The sequence below is a fragment of the Buceros rhinoceros genome, unplaced genomic scaffold (genome assembly GCF_000710305.1).
Source record: "Buceros rhinoceros silvestris isolate BGI_N320 unplaced genomic scaffold, ASM71030v1 scaffold5261, whole genome shotgun sequence".
Lineage (NCBI taxonomy): Eukaryota > Metazoa > Chordata > Aves > Bucerotiformes > Bucerotidae > Buceros > Buceros rhinoceros.
In genome coordinates, this window is record NW_010395825.1 from 34,419 (window position 1) to 48,519 (window position 14,101).

At 44.1% G+C, this 14,101-nt stretch overlaps 1 protein-coding gene across 1 annotated transcript in view; it reads right to left on the reverse strand.

Annotated features, from left to right (window-relative positions):
* LOC104501794 (Wilms tumor protein 1-interacting protein homolog) overlaps positions 1 to 12,544 on the reverse strand; it is a 22,048-nt gene extending 9,504 nt beyond the window's left edge. Inside the window, exon 1 of the mRNA XM_010145669.1 lies at positions 12,487 to 12,544. The gene's annotated coding sequence lies outside the window, so the exon portion shown is untranslated. The remainder of the gene's footprint in view (positions 1 to 12,486) is intronic.
* Between the last annotated feature and the right edge of the window lie 1,557 nt (positions 12,545 to 14,101).

The window sequence follows — 14,101 nt, forward strand, 5'->3', positions numbered from 1 at the left end:
TTTCCCAGGCCAGAGGACGGCCCTACCGAACAACTAGCCTGCAGGCAAGAGGCATTTGCCTGAAGAACCCCAGCCATGTAATTCTGAAACTGGTATTTGCAGTGGCTCAACTTCGCCCTCACCCCTGCAGTCCCGCATAAGCTAAGTGATGCGTGCGCACTAAGGAAAGGGGTGCCCGGTTATTTGTATGTATTGCACAGCGACACTTACCTCAGCAGTTAAGGTTCTAGCAAAGCTAACCTGAAATGCACTTTAGTTGCACAAAGTAAAAGACAGGGACTGGGAGGATGAGGGTGAGCTGGACTCTTCTCCCAGAGCACGGGTTAATTGGTTCAGGCATCTAATGCATCTTCAGCACCTCAGCCCAACAGGGCTTACAGCTTGCTCCATTCCCCCCATGATCTAGCGGGGATTAACTGTCCCCTTACTTCGAAAGCCAGTGTTTCCCAGCCTAGAGCTGCCATAACATTTTCCTTTCTGTTGGAGTGAGGGGATTACATGTTATTTCAGATCAATAGGTTGGAGACAAAATTATTGTTGCTACGCAACAAAGTGATTATGAAGGAAAAGGTCTCGCAAACACATTGACAGGGCCAGAAAGTCAGGAAGTGATGGTACAGCAGCTGTTACAGCTCTGAATTTATGATGCCGTAAGGAACACAGTTCACTCCACCTTAAGAAACTTTGAAACTATCAGAAGAGACCAGGGTGTGGAAGTTTTTTGCCTTTATCTTCTTACTGATGCAGAAAAAAGGCCTCACTGCTTGGGATGCTTCTTGGCTGTGCTGCATCTGAGTAACCATCTGGCTAGATGGTTTGCTAAGGTTGTGAACTCAAGGGTTACTAGAAACAGGTGGGCAGGTTCTAGCGGTGCAGACAGCAGAGGATTAACAATAGCACAAACCCAGCTAATTCTAAAATCCTGCTGGAATGAATTTACCAGTACCATCTGGCTGTCATTTGATAAGGAATGCAAAGGAGCATCCACCCAGCTATTGATTAAGAGGGAACATTATTCTCCCGGAACAGAATGGGATAGTGGTCAGATTAATGTCATTTATTGCTAACTAGACTGTCATAAATCACAGTTTGTTAGAAAGAAAGGCTCTGCTGACACAAAATCACTTTTTCTATGACTAACCCTATTAAATTAAAACCATAGTTGTTTTTTTTTTACAAGAGAATTGTTATTTGTCAAACGCACCCAGAACTGCGTTACCCAATTATGAAGACCTTGCTAAGTGGCAGTAAGTGTAATAGCAGTGATAAAATATGTCATGGGCTCAGGGAGCTGAACTTTACTAGTACACTCTTCTTTTCTGATCGCAGTATCGGTCCCAGACAACCTGGAGACCTGATTCAGTGAGATCAGGGGTTTGGATTCTGCTCTGCTGGTGCTTTGAATCAATTTGCCTGGAAAAGAATGAAAGCCCCAGAGCCCAGCAGCACCATTTTCTGTGGCACTACTGTGTAAAGGTAAACGATAAATGATTTTTTTCTCTATATTTTTGCAGTTCACCTGTCAAATTCTGCTTTGCAGTTTGTCCTTAACTTGGAGAGCTCAAATAGGGCTGTTGTGCTAAGTTTTCTATTTTAGAAGCAGAAGTCTTAAAAATACTAATTAAAATTGGCACCCTCTGTCTTTGAAGCACTCGATTCTTACTAACCTTCACAAATCTTGTGTGTGCAACAAGAGAGAAGTTGTGACTTGTTCCAGTCTGCAAACAAGGCAGAACAGCTTCTTTATTACCCCTCAGCGCACCCAGGAGCCTCCCCAGTGGTGGGTTTCCGGCACGCCTGGGTGAAAGAGGCACGGGTCCCCCCGAGCCTGTGAACTAGGTAACTGCTAGGTTACTGCACACACGCCCTCCCTCACAATCTGGAGATACGGAAAACACACTGAAGGGAAACACTGAAGTAACACAGGCTGATAGGCAGGATGCTAGTGGAGAAGCCGAGCAGCAGCTATGCTTCCTGCACACAGGGTATTTCATACACACATTTTCTTTTGGGATGGCGGCAGTTCTGGGCTCAAGTTTAGCTGTAGCCTATACAGGTTTTGCATGTGCCAGGTTGTTTGGTTTATTTTTTTTTAAGTATTTTGTTGGCAGACCAGTAGATGATGTAAATACAGACCAATCTCAAACTAGACAGTAATGTTCAGAAGTCCTCAGACAGTCTGTACTCAGGACAAAAGAAGCTTAATTTTGAACTTTCTCAAATATTCATTATAGATGCTCATTAAGGATATGTAAAAACACTGAAAGAAGTTATAAAACAAACAGCTCTGAAATTCAAAGCTGAAAATGAAGCGTTACTCTTCGCTCTCACTTCTGTGGCTGAGAAATAAGATGCTAGTTACCAGGATGCAAAGAAAACAAATGCATGTTGAAGAGCTGGCATATTATTCTTCCTGATTTCTTAGTTTGATCCCAACCGTTTTCTCCCATATTTACCTTGTCCTTGACTTTTCTTACAGGATAATAAAATCTCTCTTTATATGCATTTGCCATCAAGCTCCACAATAATACTTATATAATATAAGACTCTGGGAAACTAAATAAACCTTGCGAATAATGATAATTATGTTAGAATAGAAGAATAAAAAATAAAGTAGAAGGCTCGGCCGGCTGAACTTTTCTTTTGTTTGCTGTCCAATATACTTTGATTATCAAACAGGCTCTTGCTGTCCAAGAGTCTTTGTTTCAATGCAAGAGGAAAACAAGTCCCCTTCTGTCTGGAATATTTAGGCCTGTTAGTGTCCTCCTGTGATAATCTTGGGGTTTATAACTCTTCTGTCCAATGTGCAATATATCCAAAAGAAATTAACAATGAATTTTGAGCATATAATGAACAATTATGCATGGAGGATAATCCCACCAAATACTATGAGAAACAATTTCTCCTGTCTGCCCTCAGTCCAGTAACCAATCGTGGTTGTCTACCGAGGGTCTTTTCAAGTTTGATGTTCTCATCGTGATTTTCAAAAGGGAAAACATTCAGAAAAACAGCATGCCTGAAAAAGGCTTCAGGACCCAAAGTTTCTACCTTAGGCAGTGTCAGATCTTTGAAAAGACACGTCGCCTCTCCTTCACATGCCTAACCGTGCCCAAGGAGAGGCCAATGCACTTCCCTGCTGTTATATACTCAACAAAACAAAACCTTCCTCCTGGAAACAGACCCTGGAATCTCATTCAGGCCCGTTTTCCTCTTTGATGAGGATGTTCAAAACCTGCTAAAGGTTTGTGCACGCAGATCAAGTGAGTTACATTGCAGTAGGTGTGGCGATTGCTGCCTCGGTAATGGTATGAAGCTGTAAAAATTACAGCTTGCCGTTAGAGCCCTGCAAAGTCACTGAAAGTGATTGCCCAGCCTAGACTTGAGATTCCTACTCCTTTCTGCTTTATGGGCTTTTGAGAGGGATGATCAGGCGTTTTTTGCCAAAATGCTCCAGGCATTTAATTCTGAAAACTAATTTCTGAATTGGGTGCTATGCTAATAATGTATTCCGACCCCAGGCTGCCTGTAATCCCTCACAGACTCTCTTCTTGGTTTCCCATTAGCAGAGCATCTGTCTTCTCGCTGCTTTATTGTTTGCTCTCTGCATGGGACCTTTAGTACATGGGACACAACAATGCCAGAAATTCATGGGACCACGTTAAGAGAGGGAGAAAATATCAGATTTGGTTTCATGCAGATGGGGTTTTATTGTTGATGGTGTTTTTACACACATATTTAAATGCAGTGATTAAACCGACCTGAGCTAAATGGAGCCTTCTCAACCTCATAGGTACAGGAGCCTCATGGCAGGTGGCAGAGATTAAACTAAAGGAAAAGAGCCCAGACTTTTTCTCTTCATCTAGCTGAAACCCTGTCATATATCCTGTTGCTTCACCCTGTTGTGGTGCCAGTGAGGAAACACTACTGCAGCAGCTTAGCTTCTTGCTCCTGCGTCTGCACTTTGTTATGTTTGAAGGACATGGGTAGGGCAAGAAGGGACTTCACATCCTGCACAGAGGTAACAGTTGGGCTGGCCCTGCACAAAACTCTGCCAAAAATCAGGAATTCAGCTGGTAGCTAGCTTTGCCTTGGCAGTCAGGCATTTCATAGCCTCTGAGCAGGGAACAGCCATCTACTTGCTGCAAAGACCCGTGAGCAAGCTCTCACCAAGGCTACTTTCTGTCTGGTTAATTAAGAGCCAACACTGATTTTCTTACCTAAAGCTTCCTTAAACAAATGCCTGTGGAAGGTTTGCAGTGACGATGATCAAGAAAAAGGTCTGAAGCAACGACTTAAACTCTGCATCGTATATGGCCCAAAATCTATTAACTTGATTCACACTGTACAGCACTACGTATTGCACAGCGCTGTGGTCTTGCTGTGGGTTATTTATCACGACTGCTGCCATCTATTATGTACACTGCAAAAGAAACTGCCTGTGTTACAACATATCTTCCTGGAAAAAAAAATCTGGATTTTTTTCAAAACAATTATTGAAAGATTTCGATTCAAAAGTGTAACAGCAACTAATACCTATATTTACTACAAAAGTGGAAATACGCCACTTTCTCACGTGTTTTTTTCTAACTCTTCCATAGCAAAAAATTAATGCTGTCTGCTTACAAGTGTTTGTCATAAGTTACACATAATTAGAAAGAGCTCTACTTCTTTTAAGTGTGCTTCAGTTATTGTAATTTATTTTTCAAGTTATTAAGAAAAATGGGGTGATCTGACATTTTGGATCACTATCTCAACAGGAAATAGGGGAGTGACCATCTGGCATGAAAGCAACTGGACTTTGTGACACTCTCTTCAAAACATTCCACTAGCAAATGTCAAGAAGGGGATAGTGGCAAAAGCTAGTCCATAGGGATACATCTCAGAAAAAAACACCTTTGTCTCTCCTTGTCTATTTTGTCACGGCCTGGAGTGCGATTCCTGTGACCCATTTCACAGCCCGTAACCCAGTTCCAGAAATGCTGAGCATCCCCTTAGTGACTACAGACCTCACTCACGCGTTGACATTTCATTACACTCTGTTTATCTGCATTATCACCTGGGTGATACTGCCTGCATACTGCTCTTTTATAAACTTGAGAGGATTTTCTGGATTCCCGTCGGCCTCCTATTTCAAACCACCAGTTTTCTCCAGTTAGCAGGCCTGTGGTGTGCCATGCCACGCAGTCTTTGCAGCATTCACCCATAGTTTCTCAGCCTTGGTGCCAACATTTTCACATGGCCCCTAGCTTTGTCCCCTGGGATGAATTCCTGGGAGAAAAGCCAGAGCCCCCTGAAGTCAATGGGACTTCTGCCACCAGCTTCAGTGGACAAGTAACTTCTTGATACGAGATAGAGCACCACAGTGTTGTGTTGCAATGAGAGGTGAACCCAAACTGCCAGCCCTACACGCTCATCACACTGATTCACATTCAAGTCCAAATTGTCGAGGCCAATCGATGTTTGACTCTCCCTAGACATTTTGAAATTTGAATTTTCAGCCCATGTATAGGTTTGATGCAACATTTCAATTCAGAATATCCCGATTACTCCCCATTATTGTTAAATTTTACAAAATAAAACCAGGACCACTGGCATACTACAAACTTAGGAAAAACTAGGGAAGCATTCACATTTTTTTTGGCACTGAGAGGCTGGAGCGAGACGCACACAAGTAACAACATGAACTTCACTCCCTCATGTGCTGACTACAGTAACACACTATAATTTGTTTGCCTTTGTTTTCAGTGACAGTATTTGGGAACACAGCAACATTCAGCATTCATGATGCCTCTGGAACTTGAAAGCACCTCCTGTCCCAACCTAGAGCAGTCAGCACCTTGCAAATGCCCACAGACTTCCTCACAGCTTCTGTACATCAGGAATACTGCAGCACACCAAACCCCTTTCCGAGCTTTGATTCCATCACTCTGTTAAACATCTTGGTAAACACCCATGTCTGCCTTTTCTCTGACTGCAGTGTGCATTTTAAAAGTGAGTCTCCTCAATACAACATCCTCACAGTTATCTAGAACTCCATTTGCTCTGTGATTCCCACTCGATACGAAACGGACACAAGCTGCAACTCTCATCATTTACCTTTTTCAACCAAGTTTATTTCTTCTGAGCCCACTGCTGCTAAGCGAGACTCTCTGACTAATGCACTAGTCCCGGTGCTCACTCCCAAAGAAGGGGGGTGTCTCCAAACATTTACACTCGATGAGATGTAAAATCAAACTCTGGGCACCAGCTGACACCAGCTTCCACTACATTAAATAATAACTATCTTCCTAGGCCCCGGCAAGTGGGATGGGCCCTTTCCCACACTGCCAGGCTTAGCAAACAGCATCTGCACAAACTGGGAAGAGTATCCTCGTTAGTATTAATATGTACAGCCAGGCCCAGGGGCCCAAATTAGGGCAAGGGTCTCATGTTTAGTGCTACTGGAGCTGAAGGTGCGAGCCCTGCTCTCATGAACTGCCAGTCACCCAGCTACTCCTCTCTTGATACCCTATCTCTTTCCACATGAAAGGCTGGTCATTTCCATTTGTCACCTACCTACCAGAGTCTTGCACACCTTGATCCTTTTGCATTTTTTAAATCATCGAGACTTTTACAGTTGTGGATATAAGATGAGGCCCTGTACGTTCTCTGTGGCCAACTTTTACACTGCAGTGGCCAGCTGAGGAGCAAAGAGGCTACAGCTGTGGAAAGGAGTGTCCTGAGCAGGTACCAGTCACTGGTGTAGGGGCGAGAAGGATCAGAAGCCCCAGCAGACTGGGCAGAGAGGCAGCCTGCAGGGTTGCAAGGCACAGTTCTGTCGGGGTTGTGTGCTGCTTGCTCTCTGGACACAGTGCTCAGCCCTTGCCTTTCCCTGGCAGGAGGGAAGGAGGCCAGGGCAGAGGCACCAGCATGTCACCGTCACCCTCTGGGCTGGGAAGGGCAGAAAAGGGACACCCAAAGGCCTCCTGGAGGCTGGCAATGCCCTAAGCCTCGCATGACGGTTGGCATATGCAAACCCAAGTTTTCAGAGCCTCCCTCTGTGAGGATTTACTTCCACCAGTCTTACTCACTGAAATGGATGAACAGCTTCAGCTGAAACTTTCAACAACTAATGACAGCAAAGTTAGCCAGAGAAAAAAACCTGGTGTGAAGAAGTTCAGCCGAAATGATTAAATTTGGCAAAGTTATAAGACAGTAAACAAGATAATCTTAAAAGGGGAAGGTTTGGACGGCCTAAATGCTATGAACTGCAGCTTGTGGTGTCTGTAACAGGTTATTTCCAGAGCATCTGAGTGTCTTCCAGTAGTGCATTAAGCAATGTAACTAACATCTGTCGTGAGCTTCTTTTTCCCCTCTCATCTCTCCCCTGGAGGGAAATTCTCTCATTTCTTAACCTCTACTGGACCCCCACTCACTAATGTTCATTACCTCAAGAGAAAAAGGAGAAGCTTATCAAAAAGAGGAAAAAAAAAGAAAAAAGAAAAAAAACCAAGAGAGAGATAATAGATCCAACATTCAGACTGCTTTGGTGACATTTTTAAAGTTGTCTTTGCCAAGAAAAACAGTAATTTCTTTTAAATTTCCGTACACAATATTTAAGCATTGAAAAGGGAAGACAAATTAAAATTATTGAGCTATTTTTCCTTCACCCATGATTATGTAGCAATTTATCAACAAAATGGAATAAGAACATCTGACTGGGATTATTTATTATACAGTAAGGCATTTAGTTTTTGTTCGCTTCCCCAGGAACAGTGTTCCTGTTATGGCTAGTTAGCCATCTGTGTCCTAAGAGCTTTCAGGGAAGGATTAAACTGTCATTTGTTTTATTTCCTTTCAAGAAATAACTATCCTAACAGGGCTGAGGCAAGATTGGATATTGCTGGACTTGCTACCTTAAGGTGGCGTGAAAAAAAGTAACACTGGATCTTCCTGGAGCTAAAGCAAAGCAATGAAAAGTTTTGGTTTTGAGTTTTTTTGGTTTTGTTCTCCTTTCACTCGGTAACATGCAGGATTGCTACTGAGGTGCTCCTACTGGAAACTGCATGGACCAGGCACTCTCTGTGCCATGCTTAGGCAGAGGTGGAACTATCTATCTGTGGGTTTATTTTTATTCTTCAATCTCATTCATTCACTGCATTTAGTTGATGTGCCTTGTGTTTAAGCACTGAGAGTATCTGCAGCTAATCAGGGCTGAAAGCAGGAGGCAGGCAAGAACAAAGGAAGGAGAGGCACGCCATGTCCTCCGGGTGCGAAAGATTTACCAGCCCTCGCCCATCAAGTCACAACCTCACAGACAGAAGCACGGCACTATTCTCACAAAGACAACTGTGGCATGTGGCATCCCTTCCCCACAAGTGCATCTGAAAACTTCTAGCACTTCTTGCGTGGAGAGAATGAGCAAAATAAGCTGCCTGATTTGGAGAAAGATAATCTGTGCCCTCGGTAAGAGCAAACATGTGGGAAAACTATTTGCTAGAAGAATGTACCTTGTGGCTGTTGCCAAAGGTTCTGACGAGTGTCTCTGAGCTGTGGATAGCTTTACGGCCGCGCAGTGAAAATTGCTCCTAATGAGTAACACCTACAGTTCGCTAACACCTTTCATCCAGAAATCAAAAGCACTTTCCGAAGAAAGAGACAGATTTTGAATGCCTGATAATAACAGAACCTCTTCTCACACTTTTACGGACTGATTTTTTGGAAACAACTTGGTAGCCAAAGCTCTCTGTCACTTGCTATGCTTTAAGTGACAACTGACCTCACTTATAAAAAATGTGACCAGCACAGCAGTTCACCGCTGAAGCACCCCTGCCTCTGGGGTGGAAGAGACACACCCTGGAGAGGCTGGCACCAGCGCTGTGCTGAACCTCAAAAGGACAGTAAGAGCCCTGCTCTTACAACAAGGGGCAAACATTTACAGGGATCAGACAATGGCTTTTCTCAAGGTCTTGGCTTCAAGGCCCATATACAATATCGCATTGAATTCCATGTATCACCTTTGACAGAGAGAAAGAACTGCTCTGTCTTGAGTGAGCAGGAGTTGAAGAATCACTTACTATATGAGTCCTGCTCCGGCAGGAGCCCTTCTGACACAGAAAAGAGCAGCATTGCAGGAGAACTAAAACACCGTCATCTATAGCACGTTAGACGTTTCTAACAGTTACAGCAAGAAACTCATAAATAATGCCCATTCTTCCCTAAAGCTTCCTGCAGTGACTGGTTCACAGCAAGAGCCAGTTCGGCTTTTCTGCCCATAGTCATTTATGTGCTATTTACTGCAGTCCCAAAGCGGGACTTACTGCAGCCCCTGCGTCTTGCCTGGACTAGACTGCAGGACAGCCCCAGTATGATGCCATGAAAGAAGCGCCTCCAGCAAATTAATAGGATACACAGGGGCAGCAGTGGGTACCGACAGAGCTCTGCAAGAATTACGGCCCTCGGCTCTGCCCGGTGGTGCCTCTTGATGCAGCGAAAGAGACAGGGTCTCCTCCAAGTACCAGGGAGGCTTCAGCCTACTACCACCCCTGCTCCCCACTTGCAATTCAGCTGCTTCCCATCAGCATACTCTTGCTGGGAGGGCAAATGGGTTCACTCAGACCACTGCTGCTTTGGTGGGACTGATGCAACATCAACTCTTGCAGCTGTCCCTGGGAATCCGTGGAAAGATGGTGCTGCTGCAAACCAACCCACCTACACACTGGTCCCACCAGTTCAGTTGTTATTACAGGCATTTCATCAATAACCCCAACGTGACAGCACAGTACCTCCTGCCCAAATTTTCTGAAGCTCCTCTGCTTTCTAATTCCCGTTAGGTATCATACTTGATAGAACCTGGTCACAAGCTGCAGGGCCACGACTCCACAGAGCCATGATCAGGCTCCCGTATCTTTAGGAGCATTTAATTCTCCTGACAGGTTTCCAGGCAAACAAAAGCCAAGGAAGAGCAAGGACCTCAAGGGGAGACATTTTCTTAGCAGGAATACAATTATATTAAAATAATCTTTCTCTTATATTCTTATCTAAGAGACTAGAATGTGATGCACTCTGCTTCTGACTGCATTTACTGACCAGAAAGAGGCTGCAGCAAGCTAAGAGACATGATTCCCAGTACAAGAATGGTCGAAGGTGGGAGCACGTACTCACACGGCTGTTACAGGGCAGGGGAGAGGCTTGTGGAAGCCTGTGGATTCAGGGCTATGGGACAGCTCCACAGATTGTTATAGTGCAGAGCAGCTCCTAGAGCTCTGCTGGTGCTCTCTTCTTGGCCTGCAAAGCTTGCATGGTACTGTCAGCGGACACAGTGCAAGACCTGCCTAATTCACCCTCAAGCAATTTTTTTTTTTTTTTTTTTTTTTTTTTTTTTTTTTTTTTTTTTTCTTTACACCTCCAGCCCCAGTCCTCAGCTTCCCTAACATCCCACTACCACGCGGTCAGAGGGAATCCACACCGAAAGCCGCACTATGATTTGGAGTTACAGACGGTGCCCAAATTCCCAGTTACACAGACAAAGCATTTGGCTGCATGCTTTGGACTGAGAACACCTCTTTTCGGAGAGGACTGGGGTTTCCAAGGTTAAGAGCAAGACCTGGGAATATTAAGCAGTTAAAATAATTTCCTTTTTAATTCCTACTTTGCAACTTTTTCCTCTGACTTTGAGAAAAGCTTTGAGCTTTCTCTATCCACAGAACTCTAAAATAAGCAAAGTTGTTTTGTTTTATGAGAGAAACAAGGCAATTCCTAGTATTATTGCTATGGTATTTGCTCAGGGGAAAGATGAAGCTGAAATCCCTTTCTGAGAAGCAGCTGGCTTAACACAGGCAGGGACAACGTCAGAATTTTTTTCTCTTGCTGACTTATGCAGCAGTGAGTCCCTTGGTCTGCTTCTTTCCCATCCCTCTGTGCTGCTGGCAATCTGCTAAGACAGATCTGTGGGAGGTTTGGGCTTTTAAATCTGTGCCTTAAATGCCACAGCAGTTCCCTAACTTACAGAAAGTTTATTTCTCTCAGACCCTTAACCTCAGTTTTCTTGAGAAAAATCACTGCAAGTATCTCCCTTCAGAAGCCTACTACAGAACATGTCTAAGCTAATGAGGCTTCCCCATGAAAACCGAATGCTCTCCAAAGGACTGAGATTTTCAGATTTAAAATTCTCTTGTTTATGCTGAAATTACAAACTAATAATGACACTCACGTCATTAAGTCTGGATGAAAGATTTTGATCATGGGAAAGTACATTCCAACACAGTTCAAAATAAAAATCTGAAAGGTTTGAGCCCTTCCATCTCACCCTCCACTCTTCTCCTTCTCCCTGTGTTTCTGCAGAAACACAGGAAAGGAAGAGCTGAAAATCCAAGGGAGAAAAAATAATTTTCTCCCCAAAACGCAAGTAAAACAGTAACACATTTCAAATGTAACAAGAAACTTATTTTCTGCACAAAATACAATTTGCACTTTTCAACAGGCTCCAGCTGTGGTAAGCTGAGAGTAAAGGTGTTACACATGAAGGCAAATATGGCTTTTATTTTAGGAATTTCCATGTTTTTTATGGATTGCATGGATGAGAAATGCATCTGCGCATTCTGAACTGCCAGTAACGTTCTTGTTGTGATATATACTTTGAATAATTCCTTTGTAAAAAGCATGGCCAGTTCATTAGAACTGGAAAGTTGTTCTGGAAGATCCAAACTTCTAAATGAATGGTATTTCAATCAATAAAGGTGTTATAAATTACCGATTCTCCAACTCATCATGCTCTAAGATAAAACACATCATTGCTCTCTAATTTCAATTCCCAGCGATGCCATCCTCTTAATCTTAATTATAAATGGTCTGCCACTTATCAAATCAGTCTCTGTGCCCTGCACAATCCTCACCCTTAATTGCACAAATATTTTATTTTTGGAACAACACAGCTCAGCAACAAGCTTCATTTTTCTTTTCATGACTCGGTCTCTAATAAAGTAAAGCATTTATAAAAGCTCTGGGCGCATGAGAGAAAATTAGTTGCTCCTCCGTGGCTAACAGTTTTTAGCTAATCACAATGCAGCTCCACATCACTCTGAGCAGAGCAGTGATTAAAACTGCGCCTGCAACAAAGCAACATTGTACAGAGCGATGACGTGCTCCAGTCAGAAACGTCTCCCCTCTTGTTATGATTGGTATTCCCCAGATGTTTGACTTTGAGCTCTAGCTTGGCAGGCGAGGCTTTGTGGCTGCAATTCAAGTCCCAAGCTTGAGCAGCTTGAGTGTTTATTCTCATAATTTACACTTTGTGATGGCTTATGGACAGTTATGTACTTGGTTTCGTAGCCACCACTTCAAACCAAGGGCCCGATCCTGCCTTTATGGAGTTAGTAGTAACTGCTTGCCAGTTCCAGCACTGGCAGGAGGCCCCACATGACTAAACCGCCTCTCAAAGCAAACAACCCAATATAAAAGAACAATTTGATTTAAAAACAATAGGAAAATGCCTGAAATCTTACTTACTAGGAAGTCTTCTTCACAGTACACCTTGCCATTGACATTGTAGAACGCTTTTCCTCGTAGTCTTCTCCCTGTCAAGATACGGTACCGTCAGAATTGTGTGCTCCGACCCCAAACCCAGTCGTTTAGGATGCAAAGAGAAATGCCCGCCCTGCTGCACCTGTCTGCCCGGCCAGTTCCCGGCCCCGCTCCTCCCTGCAGAGTCCACCCAGAGATGCAGGCGAGTCTTTGGCTCTTGGCTCCGTCCTGCCATAACAAATGCCTTATCATCTAAACATTACTTCTAAGGGCAGGTTATGGAACCCAGCTGATACCAGTTCCTGAAAATTTTTAAATCCAAACCTCAAAATCATTTTTTGGTGGGGAAAGGTCATTTGTATATCAAGACAACTTTCTCAGCAGGTGAAATCACACACAGCAGGCACACATCCACCGCAATCAACATCAGCACTGGGTCTGTCTCCGAAGGACCCCCCAAGGGATACTGAACATGGATGCTCCTGTCACCTTCAAAAATGTGAATACATTAATCAGTGCCACAGCAGCTACAATCACAGCCCCATGCAGTACTAAAGCAGTACAAGGAACATGTGATGGAGGAAAGGGCATAAAAATCACACTGAAAACAAGAGATTTCATTTTCCAGTTTGAACATTTGCCATTCCATTAGCGCCTGTGAACTCTATTGACAAAACCTGCGATCATCACTAACTGAGGGATCCCTTTACAGCTAAGAAATGCACAACACACTCCAGAGAGTACCAACAAAAATGATTAAAAGCAGGAATTCAAAAACCATGAGCCCCACCAATTTTTAGATAGAGCAGATCAGAGCTGTCTTACACCAGCGCTGCTCCATTGAAAGTGACGCCGTTTTAGCAGCGTAAAACCAGAGAGGGAGAAGGGAAACCTCACTCATCCTGACTCACCTTATGTCCACTCTGTCAGGAACCCAGTGGCCAAAGCTCCCCAACATCTGGGTGCTTTCAAAATCCATCTGTAGCCTCGGCAAGCAGATAGCTGGTGCCTACCACAGGCTGCATACCAGCTGCCGTTAGCAGTGACGCAAAGCAAGGAAGTGGGCAAGAGGCTCTGTATTTACAGGTCAAGCTGAAGCTTTTACTACACAAAGTAAGCCTGGACATCTCCTAGTGAGGCACAGCAGCTTCACCATAAACACTGCCAATCTTTGCAGAGGGTTTGACTCTGAAGGCCTGCTAGCTGAGCCAGCTGGCCAAGCGTAGAGGGGCAGGAGCACTCTCCACGGTTTCCATAAACAATGTTGAGGAAAATATGATTAATTTTCAGTGCTTGAAAGTGCCTTTTACACGTTGCCACTGTGATCTGATCCTGGGAAACTGTGTGGCACAAAGAAGTTGAGATCTGGGCTGATGCTTTTTGGAAATCACATGCTGCATGTGGTTGTCTGGTGGTTTTACTGTCGTGGCTGAAGGAAATGCTTCTTTTGTGTGCACATTCTTGGGCTGTCGATCTCACGGGCTGCTGTCTCCATACTAGTGGTAGGTGGAGTCAGCTCTTGTTTGTCTTTCCAGCTGCCTGGTAGCTCTGGTGAGTACCAGGAGCCTGGTGGTGTGGGCAATGCACTGAGACTGTCCCA